General features: G+C 33.8%; 1 long non-coding RNA gene across 1 annotated transcript; it reads left to right on the forward strand.

The window, feature by feature from the left end:
* The first annotated feature begins 619 nt into the window (after positions 1-619).
* On the forward strand, positions 620-2644 carry LOC150037303 (uncharacterized). Its single transcript, XR_016528706.1, has 2 exons — positions 620-886; positions 1029-2644. It is a non-coding gene; the product is annotated as an uncharacterized LOC150037303 (long non-coding RNA).
* Positions 2645-25919: the final 23275 nt, after the last annotated feature.

Below are 25919 nucleotides of genomic sequence, written 5' to 3' on the forward strand. Positions count from 1 at the left end.
TCAAGGTTCTCATCAAGAGACTTTGAAGGGTTCATTTTGAATGAGAACAATCTCTCACGAACATAGATCTTATTGGGTAGGTCCTTTTTGTCATAAAGCAACTTTAATTTCTCCCAGATATCATGAGTTATAGATTCATCGATTACCTGCCTCAATACTGTATCTGTGATGTTTAAAATGAGTGTTGTATAAGTTTTATCTTCTATTTCTTGTTTCTGTTCAACAGTCAATGGAGCAGGCAATATTTTTGGATCATCCAAGGCTTTCAAAGTCTTCTGTGTAGTGAGAATAACCTAAATCTTCTTAGACAAAAGAGCAAAATCGCTCGTGCTTAAATTTCTCTATTTCATACTTTGTTGAAGCCATCGTTATCTTCTTGAATGAATCTTGATGGCTTTCTGAATTTTTTGACATGTTCTTAGAGCAGTTGTGTAGCTTTTCTTGGAAATTCTTGGATATAAAGGGTCTGATACCAGTTGTTGAAATAGACCTTTTAAAATTAAGTTAAAAGCGGGCCCGAAAAGGTTAAGCTACTCTATATTTTTTTTCTTTGCGTGGTTGTTGCCATGTATGGACCATATTATGCCACGTCTTTCAAATAAAACAAAGGGAAGAAAATTTTTCTTTGTTCTTTCTTTCTTTTCAGTCTGTAGATATCACAAAAACAGAAAAAGTTTCTCTTAGCTCTTTCTTTTCTTTTTTTTTTCTCTTCCCCTCGATCCTCTTTGTTCTTAGAGCTTTCTGATAAGTTTAATGGTTTAGATGCAGGTAAATCAAGCATACAATACTAGACTCATGAAGAGAAGAGGAATAAACGAACAAGAAGATGTATAGTGGTTCGGTTTATTACAACCTACATCCACTTTCAAAGCCTTCAACTATCAAGGTTTTTATTTCAAGATAAGTCTCTGCTTCTTTTATATAGAATACACTATTTTTCTCCTCTTTTCAGATCCTTTTATAAGTAAAGATTACAACAGTGAGTTAGTTTAAAGTAACTAACTAATTTTGCTTTCCTTTTGTTACAGGTTCTTACATGATTCAACTGAGAAGTAAAATTGTTTCACAGAATATAACATATTATTATAATTATTTCTTTGACATTTCACCAATGTTAGGAATAATAACAATTTTCATTGACAGAAAAAGTGAATATAAATGTTTAATTCGCAGAAGAAATCAATTTTTGAGTCAATTACTGACAATAATAAATTGTTAAAGAAAATGTTATCATGATAGGTAATAATCGTCAATAAATACTTATTGTTGACTGCATTGAAAAGTCGTGAAACAATCAATAATGACAGATCACATATGTTTCATTGATGCACTTTTCCTTGACAGTGGATTCAAGGATTAAAAAAGAGTCAATAAATGTGTTTATCACAGTTTTCTAGAGACATGGAAACTTTCTTTTGTTATATTATATGTCAAAAATATATCAGTCTCTAAGCTTTATCAAAAGTATTAAATATGTATTTGAACTTTTAAATTTGTATGTAGCTTGATCCATGAACTTTAAAATATATACCTAATTAATAAATCTCTATATGACTTTTGATTTTGTGTTTATTAAGGGAGTGTTTGGAATACATTTTTATTAAAAAATAAATCATTTTGAAAGAAATTTGAGTATTTGGCAATCATTTAAAATAGTTTTTTAAATGTATTTTAATCTTTTTTTATCAAAAGTGTTTAAATAAAAATGAGCTTTTAAAAATAATTTTGTTTCTCAAGTCAATCTAAACAGATCCTAAGTCTAAGAGATTAATTTTCTATTTAATATATTCATTACCTATTCAGTGGTACCCATTGATATAAAAAGAGAGGGACTATGAAAAATCTTGAAGGGAAGGGTATGTATTTCATTAAATCTGAAGTACAAAGAGGAGCCTTTTATACAGATGTCCAAACTAATAAATCTGGATAGAACTACAAAGTGAGTAATAATAAAACATTAACTAGAAGGCATATACTTCGAACTATAGAAAGTATAGGGACATACTACTCGTCTTTTTTAAGTTCAAGAATTAAATTTATTGATGTGAAAAACTCACACATGTTCGTCGTTGTCATGGAATTATAGTGTGCTTGATCATCGACCTACTTCTAATCTTAGTCTAGTCTCTTGTTTTTAGAGTTGGTCTGCATAAAAGTTTCTCGCATTGGTGTGGTGTCGAGTCTACTATACTCTGATGTCTAAGTTAGTACATAGAGTGTATAGTTCAACTAAACACACAAAAGTAAGGTCAAGGTTCTCCTAAGGAGATTACTTACTCTTCCTCTTTAAGATTCTTGAATGAGGCTTTTTATAATGTCCTTTCTCTGACATTCGCCTATGGTTGTGTAACTCTGACAATGTCAGGGTAGTTTATAGCACTTGAGGCTGTACGGTGCCAAACGAAGCACAACTCAACTATTGCTCAGTTAGTATATATTCACCGGCTCAATTGGTCGGCACAAAATTCGAGGTTCACAACACAAGAAACTTTGTAATCTCTCGAAATGAGCTTAGCTCAACTACCATCAAGTATGTATGATAATCTCAAAATTAGAGGTTTGATTCTTCTACTCCACGTATGGTTAAGAAAAAAAAGGAAAGGAGCTTTGCAATATTTTTGTTTGAATGGTAAGTTATTAATTATATTCATGGGTTTAGATAGTTCTCAAATAAACCATCCTTCAATTCACTTGGAATTGAATTTGTTTATTGTTTTGAATAATCCAAAATTTAAGAGAAAATTGTAAAAACTAAATGTGAAATATTGTGGTAGTTGCGATTTTATACTTAAACTTTTAATTCTAAAAATTGAGCGCTCCATCTAAAAAAATATGTATTAAAATTAGAACCTCTAACTTATATTAATAGTAAAAATTGAATCTCAAATGATAAAAATTGAGTCCTCAAACTTATATAATTGTTATATAAGTATATAAAAAATAAAAAACCTATTAAATCACTCCATATTTACAAAATAAAAAAGTGAACATAAAAATCATCGTAGATCACCCTCTTCTCTACCATGTGAGAAATTTCATTGAACTTAAAAAACAATAGTCTTTTTCTTTCCCTTTTTATATATGGGGATGAGTAAGTGAATTTGGATGTATTTAAACATATTTTGAAACACGAAAATAAAACTACAAAAGCATATAAGAAATAATGGAAATGATTTCAAATAGTAAAACTGTTGAAAATATTTACAAGATATGGCAAAATTTTAGAACTATCAATGATAGACACTGATAGACGTCTATCAGTGTCTATCAACGTCTATCATTGATAATTCTAAAATTTTGTTATATTTTATAAATATTTTAATTCATTTTTCTATATTTAAAAACTGTCTAAAAAATAAATTATTTTAAATTACTGACATAAATGAAACGTAATTGATGGAACAATTGAATAGTGGAAGGAAGACCGTTTATATAGACAAACATGAAATCTAAAAACAATAAAAGTACAATAATGATATTTTTTGAAAAATTGGTTAATGTTTATAATTTTAAAAAAAAATTACTCTAACATGATAAATAAAAACTGAATCTAAAAATGGAATTACCACATGTACCCATATAACGAACAAATAAAAGGGGTAAAAAGAAAAATCTCCTTGATTCCCTTTTTAGATGGTATGAATGTAAATGTAAATGAGAGAAAATAAAGAAAACTACACATAAAAAAGTATCATTATTATATTTTTTTATATGCAAGAAGCAATAATACTATTAAATATGATAAAGTTTTTTTTTTTATTACAAATTACAACAACTATCCGGATGGGATTGAACTTTGGACCTCTAAAAAAAATCGTATCAATTAAATATGGTAAAGGGTTTTTTTTTTTTAATTCAAATATAGTAAAGTTGTACTATGCTTTTATTGACAATAACATTGTTACTTATTAGCAAGGTTCGAAATATCGATATCGATGAAAATATTAAGGGTTCCAAATTATAGAAATATCGATATCGATGGAAATTTCGGGAAATTTTATAAAAATTGATAGAAATTGTTATAATTAACTAATGAAGCTTTGATTATGACCTAATTAGACTATATTTGACCATTTTTAATAATCATTTTTATAAACTAAGACAATATTTATAGGCATGGTGTAAATACTTGTGTAAATGTCAATGCAAGAGCATAAATTTTAAAAAGAAATGGAAAAATAAATTACAAAATAATATCAAATTTTATTTTAACTTTTTCTAAATTTTTCTTAGAAATGAAAATTTTAGATGGTAAAAGAAGCAAAATTCACATCAATTCAATTTTAAGGTGAAATGATGTAAAAATTCGATGAAGAAAGGTTTGAGTGAAATTAAAAATAAATATAAGTTATTTTTATCAATTTTGATTTCTTATAAATGAAAGCTTTACAAGGTAATAAAATAAAATAAAATAAAATAAAACTTACATAAAAAACTTCCCTGGAGTCTAATTGCTAAGAAATTTCCATCGAAATTCTCGAAATTTTCATCAAAATTTTGAAATCTCCATCTAATTTCTTCCATACCAAAATTTCAGATTGGTCAAAATCTCTAGAATTTTAAACGGAAAAATTAGAAAAATATTGTGGTCTTTAAACGTATTTAGAAAAATATTGTTTTTTTCTATTCTACCTCACTCTCACTTTGTTATTATTTCTTATCACCATCTTCTTAACTTAACTCTAAGAAAAATATCATAGAAAATGATATCTCATTCACGTTTTCTTCCATAATTTAAAAATAATAAAGTGCAAATTAAAATATTCATATTAATACAACTATTAACTCATTTATATAAAATAATTTTAAAAAATCAATGTGTCTCACAAGGAAGACATTGTTAATCTCGAGCTGGTCGTCGTCGTCGATTTCGAACTTGAGGTTCCTCTGGTTCCTCTTGATGTTGCTAACTTACTCCGGTACCTTTGCAGTCGTTTCATAATATAAATATTCATTATATTCTCTAAGACCGCGACCATTTCCATGCACGTATGAAGACGATGGACCAGTCTCTAAATCATAATATCCTGAATCAAATGTTGGGATCATCATCATCGGACTAACATAATCAGTTTGGCTCTACATCTGCATCATAGGGGGCAATTCTTCCACATTGTGGGCAACCTCATCGAACTCTTCTTCTTCTCAAACAGGTCCTCTACGCCTAGGAACTGATGAAGGAACAATAGATATATCGTACATATAATTTATCTTCTCCATATAGCTCTGGTTGTCACTGCATATAGCAAGAACCTGGTTCGGATCATTAGCAACATCATGGAGTATACTATTGTTCAATCTATGTAAATTATAAAACAATTAGACAATATTTAAAATAAATTTAAATTAAAAATAATTAGATAATATTTTTTTATTTACCAGATAACCCACAGCTGCTCTTGGACGAGTAATGTAGTGCCTTGTGATATTATTATACCAGTTGATGTACAATAGACCTTGCATGATAGTGTCATCGCACTACCAAATGTGCAACTTTTTTGGACCAATCTCGAGTTCTTAAGTCAATGTCATGCAGTAAGGGTTCAATATAACAAGGCGATGGGAGATCCTGCTGAAAACTGAATTGTCTCATTACCCTGTCAGCAAGATGTCATTCATCAATCTGAAAACATATGAGAGGATTTATTGTCTTTGACTTACAAAAATTGGGCAAAGTGTGCATAACAAGTTTGTAAGGCTCCCAATTAATTTGAAACACAAAATATTATATTGAAAAATATTAAAGACAAATTCAATAAAAATGTGTATAAAAAAATCAATTTGGTTTAATATTAATGTACCTGATCAGGTTGAAGCAGATCAAACATATATCTATACTGGCCGACTACATGTATCGTTGTCCTAGTCACACAAAATTTGTCTCTTCACCTAAATTTTAAATTGATAATTTAGATTCTGAATTAACTATATCAGTCATATAAATATTAAGATGAATTAAAATAACATACCGAGAATCGTAGGCTCGTCCAACTAACTGAGCATCATTTACATGTTGTAGTTGTGAATTCATGGTTAGAAATCGTTCCTAAGCCTATAGTTACAAAAGTATCAGAGGTCCAACTATCTCGCGAATTTCAAATTTTGTTGCTTTCCACAGTTATCTATTCAACCATGCCAAACATGCTCCACCCCAAGAATATTATCCCACATCATAGAGGTTAGCTAACAGTGACAGGAACATCAAGTGAACAAAATGACTTGATTCGTCACTTCTACCCATCACTTGCAATATATATGCTTGCACATATCTCATAATGGTTTCCTCGTCTGCATCATTGGCAAGCTCATGCAATTTTGTCCTTAAACATATCAAACTTAACCTCGATCCTTTAATTTTATCAACATGTGGGGTCACACCGAGGTACAGTTGACAAATTTGTAACAGTCATCGTCATCACTCCGGAGACTAGCTCATAATCAACAGGTAATTGAACAACACTTCTATATCTTGTAGAGTGATAGTACACTCTCCAATGGACATATGAAATATATGCGTCTCAGGCCTCCATCTCTCGACCAATGATGTAATGAGATGCCATTCTAACTGAATGAATCTGGAAACTCCATAAAATTCAGATTTACAAAGTAGCGGTAGTATTCGAGGGTGGAGTGGGATAGTGTGCTGAACAACTGCCTCTCGATGACTACAAGATATTTTGCGAATGGTACGATCTGGCCATATAATGGATGATCGATGAATCGATTGGTTGTATAAAAAATGGGGATCAATTGGTCCTAGATTTAGTGTCATGATTTAAAAGAAAAAAAAAATTATTTATCAATTAAATAATGTACAACTTAATTAAAAAAGATAATGTACAACTTAATTAAAAAAATAATGTACAACTTTATAAATTATAATAAAAAAATTAAATATACAATAAAAGTATCATCTGAACATTCGAAATAGTTTTACAAGATAAAAAGTATTAACAATAAAAATTCCTAACTGTCTTGAGCACGTCTTAGTAACGAAGAACACTTCTTCGATTATGATCTAGTTGATTACAAAACCCACATCATAGTCCAGTGCTTGGTTCTGTCCAATCCATCTCGTTATGGTAACGTAAACTCTTTAGTCTACTAGGTTTTCTCAACAACATTCGTCAGTATATAGGACGGACATATTAGGGTGTGTGATCCAGTAATCTTCATGCGGTACAGGTTGAAATTGAGGAGAGTAACATACAACATATGTCGACAATTTATAGTAGTCCTTAATAAAATATTCGTAGTTCATGTTATAATGTGAGCAAACTACCATAAAATGTGACCATGGAATGCCAAATGCTTGTCACTTGTTACATGAGTAGTACTGCTCGAACCCGTTTAGCCTCAATATTTGAACATTTCCTCCTTTAGCATTGAGGTTGTGACATTCGGTCTTCACATGAAACACACCTTAATATCGATCTTGTACTTCATGTTTACTAGATCTTACAACCCATTTATTAATTTTTCGTGTGAATATCTGAATTTTTACTCCACTATTATAAATATGCTTTAAACAAATTGTTAATAATATATATATATATATATATAAATAATATTATTGGGTGTATTTATCTTGACGCTCCAAAGAAACTCTTATTTCTTTTTTTTTTTTTCACAATAATTTACGCACTTGAAGAATTTTATATGAGCAAGAACATTTATAGGTAATATTCGAGCTCCTTTAAGAACACCATTTATGCAGTCTAATAGATTTCTCATCATCCACTCGTATCTGAACTCTCCATCATGTGCTTGAGTTTATTGCACTTTACCAATGTTGTAAAAAAAACTCAGACAGCTCCGATTTATTCATTTGATGTCCTCAATGGCTTTGTTTTTAAACTATAAACATCAACTTTTTAAACATAACAATAAACTAAATTTTTTAAAACTATTTGTTCAAAGTTAATACTAAAAAATCAAATATCATAAGAAATATATTAAAAAAATTACAATAATTTTGTATTAAACTAAAAATACTAAAGTTTTTAAACTATAAATACCAATTTTTTAAACATAACAATAAACTAAACTTTTTAAACTTAATAATAAACTAAATTTTTTAAACTATAAACATCACAGTTAAATAAAAACAAACAATAAAGTAGTAACTTTTTTTTTTATTAAAAACAAACAAAATACTAAACTAAAAAAATAATACTAAAATATAGAATATCATATAACAAATGACAGATAAATAAAACTTCTTGATCTTCAAGTAAAAAAAAAAAAAATTAAAAAAATTAAACTATGTTTATTAGCATGGATTTTTTTTCTCTCTATCACTCTGACACAACAAATAAACCAACGTAGTAAAATAAATATAAAACTGTCAAAAACTATTGATGAGACAATAATTAAATAATATAATTAAACCCTAATTCATTGTCACTTTCACATGTCATTCTCATTCATTGTCAATTTTTACTCTCATAAGTCACATCACTATGAAGTGAACCTAACACATTAATAATAGATAACAATAACTTCTTTTAATTAGTTCAACACGTATGGTTGAAGAACTCAAACACCCCATATTATAATCAAATATATTTGATTAAAATTAGTTGAAAAGTACTTAGTTCATAATTACAACATAATCCTAGTAGAATCCAAAAAATCCGCTAACCGACCAATTTGGACAACCCAATCCAGATTGGATTGGGTTAGATTTAATTTTGGGTTGGGTTGGGTTAAAAATATTAAAAAATATTAAATTTGGGTTGGGTCAAACGTTACCCCATTTTAGAGTTGGGCAGACTCGACCCGACCCGAATATATATATAAGTAACGAAAAAAATAGTCAAATTAAAAAAAAAAATCGGTGACCCAACTTGGCCCAACTAGAAAATTTTGGGTTGGGTTGGGTTGGGTTGACCCTCCAAAAAAATTAATAAGATTCATTATTAGCCAACCTAAATTTTTGAATTGGTCCACAAAAATCTTCCAATTCCACCTAGGACTATGTACACCCCTAGTAGAATCTAAATTAAAAATCTAATCACACATATTAAATATTACAAAGTTTAGAGATAAAATATGGAAAGAATTTTAGTTATTGGTATTTTTGACCAAAACATATAAGTTTTCTCTTTTATTTTTTATTTAGTTAAAGCATGTTTGAATTTAAATTTGAATTTGAATTTGAATTTGAATTTGTATTTCATTTTGCCTTGTATATTTTCCATTTTCCCTGACACATTCTTTAATTTCAATTGAGTTTATTGTTGTTTAATTTGATTAATATTCCTTTTTTTATCAATTCTAATTACTATATATAAGAGACATTTGACCTTGCAAGACAAGAAGATTGGTGAAACAAATTTGTTTATTTTTTTGTTATAATGCCACGAGTTTAAGAGAGGAATATGAATAAACCAAAATCACATACGCGAGGGATGTAAAGGATATAAAAGTATGGTTAAGAAAGTCTTTACTACCTATATTAACAAGATGCACCTTCCTTTCTTGTAGTTTAATCATAGGAACTTCAAAGTTAAACATGCTTAGCTTGAGTAATTCTATGTTGGGTGATCTCCTATGAATTTTTCTAAGGAACATGTGAGTGAGAACAAAGTATGTTGAAAGGACTCATGTTGATTTGTGGAGACGACATTACCAAGTCGTAGGGGATACAAGAAAATGTCAGGACCATCAAGTGTTAAATTCAAATTCTAACTCTTGGACCCGGAGCATTACATATTTACTCTTAATTGTCCTAAATTCATAATATTTAATTGATAGTTTTTTTGTGTGAAATTATAAAACTATGTGTTTTGTGTGAAATTATAGAACTACATATCATTTAACATTTGTGAAAAATGTTTTCAAGTCTTGGGAGAAACATACAAATATTAAGGGAGTTCAAACGATGGTCTATAATACAAGATATACTTGTGTTTGAAAAGATTCAATCTAAAAAGGAGTCGATCAAACATTACAACATAATTTAAGAAGGGAAATCTTTTATACATAAGTCAATATTGATTATGTATTATACAAACCTTTGATTGATGGATCTTATGTTCTCAATGTGGCCTCAAGGAATAGGTTAAGAAACTAACAAGTTAAAAATGTCTTATGTCGTCTCTCTTCATTATTCTAATTTGTTTAATGAGAAGTACTTAGGTATTATTTAAACTATATCTTCTTTGTACAATCAACAGTTGCCAATAAAAAACCAATTGTTAAATTTATAATTTAATAAAAGGGAAAAAAAAATAATACGAATGGGGTAACGCAGTCCTTTATTGATTGCTCAACCATTTTTGTATTGTCCACTTGATATGCAGTGGTTTTGCATTGATTGGACTGTCAGCAGTGAATTTGTCACCGGTGGTTGGAAGATGGAAGCCTACGTGGGACTCTGTTCAACGCCAGTAAGGCATTGTACCTTTTCTGTATCCATCTTTGTTCGATTATTGGGCTACATTACATTATATAACCTCTTTACTCCTTTCATACCCTTTCAGATAATTTACTAATGCCCAATTTCACAAAGTTGAAGTGAAAAATCACCTATCTTTTTTAAAACTTATATTCTTTGATATTTTGACGAGTCAAATTATAGAATTGTGTTGTGTACACGTGTTGATACTCACATTATCGATCTCATTCTCTTGAAGAGATGTATCTTATAAAAGACAAAAAATTATATGTTCTATCTAAATAATTTTAAAAGTACTTGTTTTGTTTTTTTTTAAACAACAATATTCTTCCAATTTAACTTTATTATTCTAAAATTATAAGATTTTTGTTCTTTTGCTTAGCTTATATTCATGTGAAATTATCAAAACACTTTGTTATCTACACTCCTGCTCTTTGCAAACAAACTCATTCCGCTCTCTCACTCTCTCAATCGTTTCCTCTCTTGCTTGAGGATTAAAATATTGATGTCGATATGGAAATCAAAATTTTAATTTTATGGATATTGATAACTGTATATAATTTGTAGAAATACAAGTTATTTTATCTCTTTTATCTAAAACAATTAAGAAAAATTATGGACAATGCGACAAAATTGGTAAAAAAATTCATGATATCACTATATTATACAATCGTATGTGTACAACATCTCATAACCCTTAAAAGTTATAAAACCGTACTGTTTGAAAGGCATAAATCTTGCCATACGATCAACTGTTAATTGCAGAGGAAATTCCTGATGCCAATATTGAAACTGCATAGCTAGAGATGCATAGACTCATGCGATAGAAGAAAAGGAAGGTGACATGACGCATAGGCAGTGGAAGTCAAGACCAAGTTGGTAGTTGACAAGAAAGGTTCACTGTTGAGCCAATGAACTTCTGATGCGAAGCAGACGACGTATCAGGGTATGAAATTGAGTGCATATCGTCAGAATAATCATTAGTGAGAAATGAAAAAGCTACCTCGTGACGCCTATAAATATCCCACAAGATTTCCATGCAAAGGAGAGTAAGAAGACATTGGAAAAAAACTTTGCAAAAATCTTCACCTCATATATTTGTTTTGAGCCCCTATGAAATCTTGAGTGAAAGCTCAAGAGCTCTCTTGGAGCAGAAGGGAAGCCATTTTCTTCAACACAATCCTCAAGAAGTAGTGTTTAAAAAGTCGGAAGGAGCAAGAAACTATCACCTATGACTTGACACTACAACAAATATGACTTTCTATAGCATCTACTTATGACATTGGGTTAATCAACGCTGTGAAAGAAAAAGGCGCGTTGGGCTCAAAAACAAAAAATGCGCTAAATTGAAAATCCTATCTCTCACACTTTATGAAAAGGTGTAGCATCTCCCTCCCAAAATTTTAGTTCCCTCACTCTCACAAAATTGGATTCAAATTTTTCTCCCAAAATCCCAAGTCCCCCACTTTCACAAAACTAATTTCAGTTCTTCCGTCCAAAATTTTAGTTCTCTATCTCTAACAAAATCGATTTCAAAGCCTTCTTCCTCCCAAAATCTCAAATCTTCCCACATGTTTCTCCTATCTCTCTGTGTAAAATGTTGGATTCAAATCCTCCCTTTATTTCTCCCTCTTTCTTCCTTCATCTTTGCCCCACCATCGCTTCTCCAAAATTTTCATTATTCCCAAAAAATAAAAGAATTAGAAAACCGCTTCTCCATGTTGTTTCTCGCTACAGTTGTCATTTGCCAACTACTAAACACTATGCAGTCGAACAACCAATACCGTAGTGCTACTAGTCGTTGTCTTTTTTTTATCATTCATGTGAAACTTGGATCTCAATTTCCCTACTTAAGTAGGTAATTAAGGGAATTAACTAAGTATGAGTTAAATCCTATGTTGAAGGGAAGGAAAATTCTAAGTATTGGAATAGATTTTCCTTGAGGAGCTTTGAGTTAAGCCTTAACTAGTAAAAATTTTGCTAAAGTATGAAGTCAAAAGAAATCATGCGTTAGGTGTTAGGAAACATTGAACGCATGAGATGAGGCTAAGTGTAGTATGAAACCAAAGGCAACCATGCGTTTGTGAGGTAGGACGCATGTTGGCCAAGGCATTGCCCAAGCTGTTCATGCGTTGAGTTCATATGAGCAAGAGCGGAGAAAACGAGATGTTGAGCACAAGGCGCTAGGCAGATGATCGTATAGCTTTAGGCGGTGTTGAGCGATTTGCTAGGCGATCGTGTAACTACGCACCGCGTTAAGCGATGTGAAAAGATGCGCTACACGATCGGGCTATACGATAGGCGTTAAGCACTACACGATTAGTACGGGCGCTAAACGATAAGCGTGAAAGCTAAACGATAGTGCTATGCGATAGCACTAAGCGATAGCGTTAAGCGTTGGGTGGGCGAAAGACGATAAGCTTAGACGCTAGATGATGCACGAGTGCTAAGTGATAGACTACACGATGAGCGTGAGTGCTACACGATAGGCAAAATGCTAAATGATGGATGTTGCACGATAGACGCAGATGCTGGGCGATGACACTATGCGATGAGCGGATGCGTTAGACGAAAGGGCATTAGCGGTATACGATGGAGCTAAATGATAGGCGTGTCAACTAAGCGATGGGCTATGCACGAGGTCGTTAAGAGTGAGATCGTTGAGAGTGAGATGTTTACGATTGAGCTACACGATCGAGCGTTAGTTTATGCGATGGACGCAAGCACTAGACTTGAGTTGGTAGGAGCTGGACAAATAAGGTTTCATGCAAAGGAAGTCTTATGCATGAGGAAGACAACTCAAGTAGGTATGTGGCATGAAAGTAAGTGAATGGCATGGAAGTAGGTGGTGGCAAAGCATAGTGCAAACACTTCAAGAGTAGAAGGTGTCTTGCATTGGAGGCTTGGTAAAGATAAGAATGATCGTTTCCTTTGGCCTATAAATACCACCAGAAGATGTCTATTTAATGCATAAGCCAAATCCTCTTCAAAGAACGTAAGGAAGAGTGTTAGAAGATAGATTTGAAGGAGACCATGCATTGATCATGAAGGGCATGCGTCGGTCATGAAGTTCCAAGAGAAGGAGATGTTTTCGGACAGTGAAGTCTGAAAGTAACAACAACTTGGGACGAAGATTTCTCCCACAATACTCGTGCGTTTGGAGTGATTCCAAAGCCACTTGAAAGCTCTGAGATTTATCCCATAATATTTAACTCAACTCTTGTGTTTGAGAGATGGAGACCTGACAACTGTTAATACGTAGTAAAATGCTTGGGAAAATAGATAAAATGGCGAGGATGTCTTCATCGCAACACTAAGCTTGACCACAAGGGTAACCCCAGCCAGCATGAGCTATGCGGTCATGCTATACACACACTTGACGAAGATGCATGCAATGTGTAATGACAAACGAAGCTTATTCCTAAGTCTCCATTCTTGCTTATGCAATTCTAATCTAGCTTTCTCAAGCCTAGATTCTAACCTAGCTCTCTCAAGCCTAGGTTCTTTCTTTAGACTCACTCTCGAGCAACTTTAAAGGGGTGATGGACGAATAAATAAGACAAGTTAATCACATAAAACATGGTTGACGTAAGATTATTCCTATCTCTAGTGAACACTTGCTTACATTACTTAATGCGATCAACTACTTACCCTCCCGGACAGTTGGTTGCTGCTGATTCTACTCATAGACAAGCATTGTGTCGCCTATAGGCAAGCGTTGCTACAACTTCACACTAAGAAAATAGGATTTTCTCACAACACTCGGGCAACACACACCTCCCGATGGTTTAGTACATGCTTTATATGACTATGCTGCATGATTAAATTTGTGATACTCTAGCAGTCTTACTTAGTGATGCAATGAAAGTAAAGAATGCTAAGTAAATGAAGATGGAGATGTAATCAAAGGAAAATATAGAAATGCATTGATCACAAAATGTATTAAGTTCTTAAGCCTCAATGTAATACAATACAGGGATAGAAGAGATATGGAGGGCTAGATGGAAGCAATGTCTTACTTCCATCAGATGTGTGTCAAGGCTGCCAGTGATGCCATGGATGGTGGTGGAGTAAACTCTCTCGAGCTCTAACTCCGGCGAAGGCTCCGGTCATCACTCAAAATGGTTGAGGGGATGAAGAACTCTCAAGACTATCTTCTCATGCTTTGGTCTGGATTATAAGGATCTGCCCTAAGGTAGGCAACATTAGGCGAAAAACCTTGGATAATTTGAAGTTCTACTCTACGGTTTCTATTTATAGAGCTTGATTGCCGACAACATTAACGGTCCTTCTCTGAAATTCTGAAGCTAACGGCGTGACAAACATGATGAACCTACTCTGAATCTCTGCTGCTAACAGCGTGCTAGGTGAAATGTCAACATCACCTTTTGATACTTCTGAGGTATGCATTCATGCTTGGTTTCCAAAGATCAATGCATTCCACCACCCTTGCGCTCAGCTTTCTATTATGGTTATTACTCTATAGCTGCAACTTCTATGTGATGGACGCATGCAGTTAATGGCCACAACATCCATGCGTCAAACGTATGCGTTCACCTTTACGATGGAAAGATTCCCCGCATGCAGTCGTCTTCGCGATAGCCTGGCTTCCATGCATGCAATCGATTTCTGCGTTTGCTACAAAAATAAACAACTGAACACATAATAACGCATAATAGTGGATTAGCCGAGATTCTTAATGTCGATTGACGCAAGCTCATTTTCTCATGAATTCTTAGTATAATCGCCGCATCTTCTACTTAACAACCTTCATAATTCTAAATAAAAAGCCTATAAGGACATGCATTTCTGTCCGTCATCAGTGGCATGAGAGTAGGTGAATGGCATGGAAGTAGGTGGTGGCAAAGCATGGTGCAAGCACTTTAAGAGTAGGAGGTGTCTTGCATTGGAGGCTTGGTAAAGATGAGAATGATCGTTTCCTTTGGCCTATAAATACCACCAGAAGATGTCTCTTTAATTTATAAGCCAAATCCTCTTCAACGAACATAAGGAAAAATGTTAGAAGGTAGATTTGAAGGAGAGATGCGTTGATCATGATGGGCATGCGTATGAAGTTCCAAGAGAAGGAGATGTTGTCAGACAGTGAATCTGGAAGTAGCATCAACTTAGGACGAATATTTCTCCCACAATACTCGTGTGTTTGGAGTGATTCTAAAGCACCTGAAAGCTCTGAGAGTCTAATTTTCATGATTGGAAACTGCCAGAGAAGAAGCACCAAGGAATCAGGCTAAAGAGTGGAGAAAAGACAGAAGGGTCGAGCTGTCAGGTAAGCTTAGGCCAGTCTTGATGATTTGAGGATTCTGACAAAACCACGAGGATTTCTGAACTATTATTTCAAGGTAAGATTCCCGAGACATTTTAGAGCATGTAGAAAGAAATATCTCCAGATAAGGCTTGGGACTATAAGTAATCTAAGCTTTAAGTTGAATCTGGAATTTGGGGTTCAAAAGAGGAGCTCGAGAAGATCAAGGAACTTCTAAAGAGGAAGATTCCTATCTTTACCAAGTTGAGTGGTATTTTACTTTAAGTATTAAGCATATGTTTTAGAGTAAATTGTATATGCTTATGTTATGAATGAGTAAATAGCATGAAAATGAGAATATGTGATTGGGATGGTCAAGGGGATAATAGACCTAGTTTCTGAGCCCAAATGGAACTTCACGAGATGGTCAGGGGACCGAGAGGTCTAGTTCCTGAGCCTGTGAGAGAAACCTTGTATGGGATGGTCAGAGAGCCGACGGGCCTAGCTTCTGAGCTCATAAGCAGGGAGCTATGTGCACATAGGGAACAAAGGGAAACACAAGAGAGTAAGCGTTTATGATTAGTAATAGTTAACTATCAACCGTGCGTGTACATAGAAGTTTAGACCAGACTCATTCAAAGCGGAGATTTTAGTATTAACCTCGTATATATGATATGCTTGTTATTATGAGTTGAAATAGACTCCAGAAGTTGCTTACCACTCACTGAGCTTTATAAAGCTCATTCGTTTCTTTCATGTTTTCTTCCCAGGTAGCGAAAGTTGAGGAGTTCCAGGATGCTGCTAAGGTTAAGGTCTGCCACAAGCCACAGTTACACTTCCAGGGTTTTAGAGTTGTTGATGTAAACATTGTAGTTAAGTATTGGAGTTGTATAAATGTTACATTGTTGTAATAAAATGGGCCTACTCGACCAATTGTCGTTTATCTCTTTGACTTAAAGTTTACTGAGAGTAAAGAGGTTTAAATAGGCCGTAGGTATCACGAAAGGATGGTATCTTAGGAGGGGGCTCAGGAGGCGGGCTCGGGGCGAGGTGTGACAACTTGGTATCAGAGCATGAGTTTCTGGAAAAATTGAAGAGTTAGCCTAGTACCAGGGAAAAGGTTTACGTAAAACCTAGGAAAGGTTAGATTGAGTTGATACCGGTTTGGCATCAAAGCATAAGTTTCTAGAAAATCGAAGGGTTGAGTTTAGAAAACCTGAGGTTTGAGTTCAGTAAAACCAGAGAAAAGTTGGATAGAATAAAGGTTTGAAGAGAAGCCTAATAGTTAGTCAAAGTAAGACTAAGAGGAATAGCGGAAGTGACATGACCTGGCAAGCAACTGGAGCTCGAACTGACAATGCTATCTAAAGGTCTACCGAGGAAGGTAAGTATGAATTTAATTATTCTCATTTAGAGTTTGAGATTGATTGTTTTTTTTAGAGAGTTTGGTTCAACGACTAACTAAGAGATGGCTAGGAGAAGTATCGTTGACAAACTAAGAAGTTAATATTAGAGTAGCGCAGTGGAAGCGTGGTAATAGACAAGGTTATAAGAATTTACAACAGTGGTTGTTGTGAAATCATAAACTAGAGAAAGTTCAAGGACGCAATTTTCTTAAAGGGAAAGTAAATGTGAAACCCAGATCTCAATTTCCCTACTTAAGCAGGTAATTAAGAGAATTAACTAAGTATGAGTTAAATCCTATGTTGAAAGGAAGGAAAATTTAAAGTATTGGAATATATTTTCCTTGAGTAGCTTTGAGCTGAGCCTTAACTAGTAAAAATTTGGCTAAAGTATGAAGTCAAAAGAAACCACGCGTTGGGTGTTAGAAACATTGAACGTATGAAATGAGGCTAAGTGTAGTATGAAGCCAAAGGCAACCATATGTTTATTAGGTAGGATGCATGTTGGTCAAGGCGTTGGCAAGAGGCATTGCCTAACTGTTCATGCGTTGAGTTCATATGAGCGAGAGCGAAGAGAGCAAAATGTTAAGCGCAAGGCACTAGGCAGACGATTGTATAGGTTTGGGCAACACTGAGCGATGTGCTAGGCGATCGTGTAACTATGTATGATGTTAAACGATGTGAAGAGATGTGCTACACGATTAGGCTATACGATAGGCGTTAAGCACTACACGATTAGTGCAGGCGCTAAATGATAAGCGTGAAAGCTAAACGATAGTGCTACGCGATAGCACTAAATGATAGCATTAAGCATTGGGCGGGCGATAGACGAAGAGCTTAGACGCTGGACGATGTGCAGGCGCTAAGCGATAGACTACACGATGGTGCTATACAATAGGCAGAATGCTAAACGATGGACGCGATAGACGTAGACGCTGGGTGAAACACTATGCGATGAGCGGATGCATTAGACGAAAGAGCGTTAGCACTACATGATGGAGCTAAATGATAGGCGTGACAGCTAAGCGATAGGCTATGTGCGAGATCGTTGAGAGCGAGATCGATGAGAGTGAGATCGTTGAGTGCGAGAGGTTTTCTAAACAATTGAGCTACACGATCGAGCGTTAGTGCTATACGATAGACGCAGGCACTAGACAATTGGTTACAACAAGAGATTCAATAGATGATGGAGCTAAGCGATAAAGTGCGAAAGCTGCACGATGGACTAAACGATGGAGCGGTGCTGAGGCTTGTGTTACGCAAAGCTGATGAGCTCATCTGGACAAATGGCTATACCGAGAGTTGGTTAGACTTGTGTTAGTAGGAGCTGGACAAATAACGCTTCATGCAAAGGAAGTCTTATGCATGAGGAATAAAACTCAAGTAGATATGTGGCATGAGAGTAGATGAATGACATGGAAGTAGGTGGTGGCAAAACGTGGTACAAACACTTCAAGAGTAGGAGGTGTCTTGCATTGGAGGCTTGATAAAGATGAGAAGGATCGTTTACTTTAGCCTATAAATACCACTACAAGATGTCTCTTTAATTCATAAACCAAATTCTCATCAAAGAATGCAAGGAAGAGTGTTAGAAGGTAGATTTGAAAGAGACCATGCGTTGATCATGAAGGGCATGCATCGGTCATGAAGTTCCAAGAGAAGAAGATATTGTCGGACAGTGAAGTCTTGAAGTAGCATTAACTTGGGACGAGGACTTCTCCTAGATACTTGTGCGTTTGGAGTGATTCCAAAGCCACCTGAAAGCTATGAGAGTCTAGTTTTCATGGTTGGGCTTCTGGAGAAGAAGCTCTAAGGAATCGGGTTGAAGAGTGAAGAAAAAACAGAAGGGTCGAGCTTTTGGATAAGTTAAGCCAGTCTTGATGATTTGAGGATTCCGGCCAAACCACAAGAAGTTCTAATCTAAGAGTTTAAGGTAAGCTTCTTGAGACATTTTAGAGCATGTTTGTAGAAGGAATTATCTGGAGATAAGGCATGAAACTATGAGTAATATGAGCTTTAAGTTGAATATAAAATTTAGGGTTCAAAAGAGGAGGCCGAGAAGATCAAGGAACTTCTAAAGAGGAAGATTCCTATCTTTACCAAGGTGAGTGGTATTTTTCTTTAAGTCTTAAGCATATATTTTAGAGTAAATTGTATATGCTTATGTTCTGAATGAGTAAATAGCATGAAAATGAGAATATATGATCGGGATGGTCAAGGGGTCAATAGACCTAGTTTTTGAGCCCAAATGGAACCTCACGAGATGGTCAGGGGACCGAGAGGTCTAGTTCCTGAGCCTATGGGAGGAACCTCGTATGGATGGTAAGAGAGCCGACGGGCCTAGCTTTTGAGCCCATAAGCGGGGAGCTATGTGTACATAGGGAACAAAGGAAAACGCAAGAGAGTAAACGTTTATGATTAGTAACAGTTAACTATCTACTGTGCATGTAGATAGGAGTTGAGACCAGACTCATTCAAAGTGGAGTTTTTAGTATTAACCTCGTATATATGATATGCTTGTTATTATGAGTTGAAATAGACCCCAGAAGTTGCTTACCACTCACTAAGCTTTGTGAAGCTCATTCTTTTCTTTCATGTTTTCCTCCCAGGTAGCGAAAGGTGAGGAGTTCCAAGGTGCTACTAAGGTTAAGATATGCCACAAGCCACAGTTACACTTCCGATGTTTTAGAGTTGTTGATGTAAATGTTGTAGTTAAGTCTTGGAGTTGTATAAATATTACATTGTTGTAATAAAATGGACCTATTCGACCAATTGTTATTTATCTCCTTGACTTAAAGTTTACTGAGAGTAAAGAGGTTTACATGGGCAGTAGGTATCACGAAAGGGTGGTATCTGCGGTCCCTCAGGCCTCCCCTCGAGCTCAGGAGATGGGCTCGAGGTGGGGTGTGACAATTTGCCCAGTTGACATCGCGTTGTGCCTTGGATCATTGCTAGTGAGTTCTTGGTTTTTTGTCTTTTCTTTCTCAATTGGTCTCTCTCTCTTGATCGATTCTCTCTCTTTTAGATCATTTCCCCTCAGTTTGTCTCCTTCCTCTGCACATAATTGCACTCCTAGGCTTTGTTGGACACTGGTACAGCCGGGTCTTCCTCCTTCCATTGATAATGTTACTTTTCCATTGTGGGTATCGTCGAAATTTTTGAGTTTTCCAATTTATTTTGTTCATATTTTGGTTTATAAAACATCTAGTTATATCTAGTTGTGAGAATGCAAATTTTAGGGTTTGAATTATTTTAATGAGATTATATTATGTTGTTATCTTAGCCTCTGTATGTCAGAAATCTTTGGAATTATTGGTTGTGAAATGGTTGTTTGCAAGTGTTATCTAATTTTATATAAGGGATTCAATACGAAAATAATTGATAGCTGATTTTGTGACTATTCGTTTGAGAAAATTGATACATTTTGTCAGTTATGTGATGTTGATATGTGTGCGTGTGTGTGTTCCTACTGAGCAAATTACTGAAGTTACTTATTTCAACGATGGGTTTGACATTGTTCACTTAGCCCTGTGCGAATGGAACTTTTGAGTTGTGTTGATGGTTTGCATGTATTAGATAATTTTTTCAGCTTAGTCTTTTGGCTTCAAGGAAATAATGCAAGGTTAGAGATGTTATTTGTACAAAAAGGTTATTATTAACCTAACACTATTGATAATGATCGAGTAGAGTGTCTCACTATTGAGTTCTCCTTTGTTCTAGTTTGCACCCGTTTGCTTTGGTTGTTCTTCCCAAAGCAAACAAGTGTCTATCGTTGTTTCTTTATTTATCTCTTATTTTTGTTAACTTTTTGCGAACTCATAACCAAACATGCTTAGAATGATGACTAATTCTTATCTTGTGGAGGCCTCTACATATATGTTAAGGAGGATTAGAACAACAAGTGGTGTTGGTTTCTTTGGGCAAATTCATTTGTAATACCTAAAGGCAAGTGGGTGTGGAGGTAGATTCTAATATGCCTGATTTGGTGATGCTAGGTATGTATTTAATAATGAAATTGTATCTATTAGAAGATGTGATTAACAAGTTATTGAATTTTGGTAGGAACAATTTGATATAGTCACAAATTTGAGTTCATGGTTAGTGTTTGTTACTTTTTATCTCCACTTACGTATGATAGTTTATGGATTTTAAATGTTGAATTTAACTAAATTTGTAATTGAAGGTCAAATTCAAATTTCATTGTTTTATGAGTAGCAGGATTGCATTGATTAGACTATTTTCTTTCAACGTATGTATAAGTTTGGATATTGGTGCTCCAATGTTTATTATGAATATCTCATTTTAATTTTAAGACACCTATGTGGTATATTAGCTGGTTTTTGTATTTTTTTTTCTACTTTTTTAATATCCTTCCAATTGTCTATCCCTTAACCGAAACATTTATAGAGTAAAGAATTTGTTTTAGAACTCAAATACATGGAAATTTAATATTCATTTCATTAGTATAAGTTGCTCCATAATTTATACATTCATTGCTTATCTTCTTTTGAATCAATGTTTTATGCATTCATTTACTAGTATAAATTTTTGTACATTATGGTTTTGTTCATCTAAAAAATGGATATTCATCAATCTTAGTAGAAATTTTAGTTATAAGAAATATATGATAACTTGTACATTTCGACACAATTAGAAATCAGGACTAAAGTTAAGGTAGGCTTACTTGTATACTTATTTTCCATCTCATTTTTCACCCATTATGACAAGTAAGAGCAAGTGAATGCATACAGAAATCAGGACTCAGATTAAGCAGACCATGATCTTTTATAACTTTCTAATATAGCGTTTCATGAAATAAGCTATAATAGGTGACGGGAAATAAATTTTGATTTTTAGATATAGGGAGCATTTTTTGTTTTGGTTCTCAAAATGATTCGTGGGTGACTGTTCGTTTTAAAATGCTTTGTTAAATGTTTTTTTGGTTTCGATTCTCAAAATGCTTTAGTATTCATCGTCCAAAAAGGTTGGGTTTTTAAATGAAATTTGGCTTTTAACTTTGGAAGATGATACAAGCTTGACATGATATGCCCTTCATTCTGTTAGATAATTTTTTTTTTTCACTTACCATTTAGTCAATTTTAATTTAAGAATTTCATAGTTGGGTTTATTTCGCTTTTCTTTAGGGATGGGAAAAAAGGATATATTATTCCTCCAGATTCATTGTTTAACTTTTTTCTCTGATTGAAGATCAATTTCTTATTTGCTTGCCAAATAACTCTCGTATTCATTTTTTGCATATAGGAATTTGTTGCACATTTTTTCTTGTCTATATAATTTGATACTTAGTGCTAACATCTATCTCTTTTATAAGATTTTAATGTGTCATAAGCTCACGAAGGTGGCTCCAGAATGTATCAAAGTGTACTACAAATGTGGATTGGTGAAGAATATATTACATGGTGAATCATCAAAAGCTTCTGTTTCAAACAATGTTTGAGCTGGTAGATAGTTGGTATCTTCTTCAAAATATCTAACTACTCTAGTTTCTAACTTGCATTTCCTTGGACATTTTCTGGTAGTAGAGAAGGCTAATTAAGTTTCATTGGAGTGTTGAATTATTAACATTTGGTTGATGAACTTGAGAGTTCATTTGAGATTAATATTGATGTATTTTCACATTGAATTTGACGTTAGTGTAGGGGTGGGTAAATGGATAATAAAGTTCATTAGTTAAGTTTTGGTTGATTAAGTTTGATAAATTTGCTTAATTTAGTTCTTTTGTTTATAAGTGTTAATATTAGGTTCAATACTTTTGAGTGTTGGATGTTGGGATTCTTTTAATCTTGAATTTGAGATCTTGAAACTTGTAGAAAGAGTATTGAGTGTCCATTCATTTAGTTTCCATTTTATGTACTACTTCATCTCTCAGTTTTTATGTATCAATAGTTTATTGAATTCTATTTTTTATTCAACTTGGCTTTATTTGATGTTATTTTAGTCTATATTTTTTAAGTGGTTTTGTGGTTAAAGTGACACCTAGACATTTTTTAGGTGACTTTGAAAGAAAATGACTTTTAGACACGTTTTAGGTTGTTTTGAGAGTCAAATTATGACTTGACACTTTTTAGGAACTTCTTTTATTACTTTGATAGTAAAATGACATTTAAGTGCTTTTTAAAATGTTTTAAAAATGATATAGTATCACTTAGGTACTATTTGGGTGGTTTTGTTAGTCATTTACTGTGGAGGTTCAAGCTCATGGTCAGTAACTAAATTGATGTATACATGAAGCAAAATATAGACTTTAGGATATTGGTATGGGTTGTCATTTAAATTAAATTACATCAACAAACTGATATGATTAGGATGAGAACGAGGGAGAGTTGTGAGGCATTACAACTTAATGAAAGCCATAATTGTTGGGCTTGCACACTTGATATTCTTGAATAATAAAAACCCAAATGATGAAGCTGACCCTTTTTGCTGATCCAACCGTGATCAACCCAAGTTGTTTTGCCCCAAATTAATTTGGTTGGAAGAAAACTTGATTTTGTTTGCTCCACGATTTTCCAGCTGATGTGCAACACGTAGAATAATCCACTATCTTCTGCCTGATGGAAGGAAATGCTTTCTGCTCTGATGGAAAATTCTTTTCAAACAAATTACTTTCTTTCTCTCTCACATTCTCTCTACTATTTGTAGAAAAACTTTTTCTAACCCTTTTCTCTCTGATTATTTTCGTGTGATTGCCAAAAGAATGAAGAAGAAGACGAACATGCAATCATGTAATGAGAAAGAAGAGAAAGAGATCTACACGATGATATACGTGGTTCGACAATACAGTGCCTACATCCACGGGAAGAAGAAGAATTTTATTCAAGAGCTAAGTCACACTTTTCTTTACAAATCTTGTAGCTTTCTTGTAAGCTTCTGTAAGATTGTTTCTACAAATTGTAAATGGTGTATATTTATACATTTTGTCTGATACAAGTAGTTACATAACAAATTGTAAAGAAAAATGTAAAAGGCTATTGAATAATCAATTGTATGCTTGAGCTTATTTTACTTCAAATCTCCCCCTTAAGCTCAACATGCAAGCTCTTCTCCTTCCAGATTTGACATGTCTTCACCCTTTTTCAAGAAGCTAGAAGCCGATCTGACCAAGACAGTTCACAAGCTTGAGCTTTGAAATTGGTTTGGTAAGCATATCAGCAGCATTCTTGCTGGTATGAACCTTTAAAACTTCGACTTCACCTTTTTCTATTTTGTCCTTTACAAAGTTATGTTTAATATCTATGCGTTTGGTCCTTGAGTGATATTGAGAGTTTTTGGAAAGATGAGTGACACTTTGGTTATCACAGTAGATGTTTACTATTGTTTGATTGATATCAAAATCCTTCATCAACCCTTTTAACCACAATGCTTCTGATAAAGCCATGTATTCTGCTTCAATAGTTGATAGGGCTGTGATTGACTGAAGATTTGCTTTCCAACATAATAAATTTGGACCATATGAGAATAGATAACCTGTTAATGATCTTCCTTTGTCTTGGTCACCTGCAAAATCTGAATCAACATATCCATATAGCTCTAATTCTGTTTCTTTTGTACTTTGATATGTTAATTTTGATTGTTTAGACCATATTAAGTATCTAAATATCCATTTTGTTGCTTCCCAGTGCCTTTTTCCAGGGTTAGACATGTATCTACTAACAAGACTAGTACAGTAGGATAGTCTAGTAGATATCATTAGATACATTAGACTACCTACTACTTGGTTGTAAGGAATTAATTGCATTTGAGTCAAATGTTCTATGTCTATTTCCTTTGGTGAGTTTTCTCTGAAGAAAGTTTAAAATGACTAGCAATAGATATAGTGACAGGTTTAACATTAGACATTTAAATCTGTTAATAACCTTTTCACAATAGTTTAATTGACTAATGGTGAGGATAGATGAAGCCCTGTCTCTACTTATTTCAATCCCAAAAATCTTTTTAGACTATCCCAAGTCCTTCATGTCAAACTCTTTCTTTAGGAGATCTTTGACATGTTTTAAATCCTCCTTAGATTTCCCAGCTAATAACATATCATCAACATAGAGTAGTAGATAAACTTTGTCCTTATAGGTTGTTGAATTAACATAAGAACAAATGTCATAGGTACTTCTTTGAAACCCAATACTCTTTATGTAATCATTAAATCTTCTGTACCAGCATCTAGGGGATTGTTTAAGACTATAAATAGATTTGTTTAGGAGACCTTAAAGGTCTTCCTTCCCTCTTTCTTCAAACCTTTTAGGTTGAACCATATAGATAACCTCTTCTAGATTTCCATGAAGGAAGGCTATTTTAACATCTAGTTGATCTAGTTCAAGGTTATACTGAGCAACTAGAGATAATAGAAGTCTAATAGAAGTTTGTTTTACTACTAGTGAAAAATTTTCAGAATAGTCTATGCCTTCCCTTTGGGTAAACCCCTTAGCCACTATCCTAACCTTGTACTTAGGCTTTTCTTCTTTGGTAGAACCCTCCTTTAGTTTATATATCCACTTAGAAGCTATAGGCTTGCATCCTTTAGGAAGAGGGGTTAGGGTCCAAGTGTTATTGATAGTGAGTGATTCCATTTCTTCACACATAGCTTGAATCCAAGACCTAGCATTAGGGCAGTTCACTGCCTCTTCAAAAGTAGCAGGTTCTTGGCATTAGGAGCTATTGTGGCATTTAGAACTAGGTTCATGTAATTAGTTTCAGTATACCTAGTTGGAGGAACTATGACTCTTCTTTGTCTATCCCTAGCCAATGAATACTAACTTAAATTAGGTAGAGATTCAGTATTCTCAGTAGACTCACTTGAGTTTTCCTCTTCTTCTTCTTCAGATTCATTAGGAGA

This window comes from Benincasa hispida, chromosome 3 (genome assembly GCF_027475165.1).
Source record: "Benincasa hispida cultivar pf3 chromosome 3, pf3_genome.v1.1, whole genome shotgun sequence".
Lineage (NCBI taxonomy): Eukaryota > Viridiplantae > Streptophyta > Magnoliopsida > Cucurbitales > Cucurbitaceae > Benincasa > Benincasa hispida.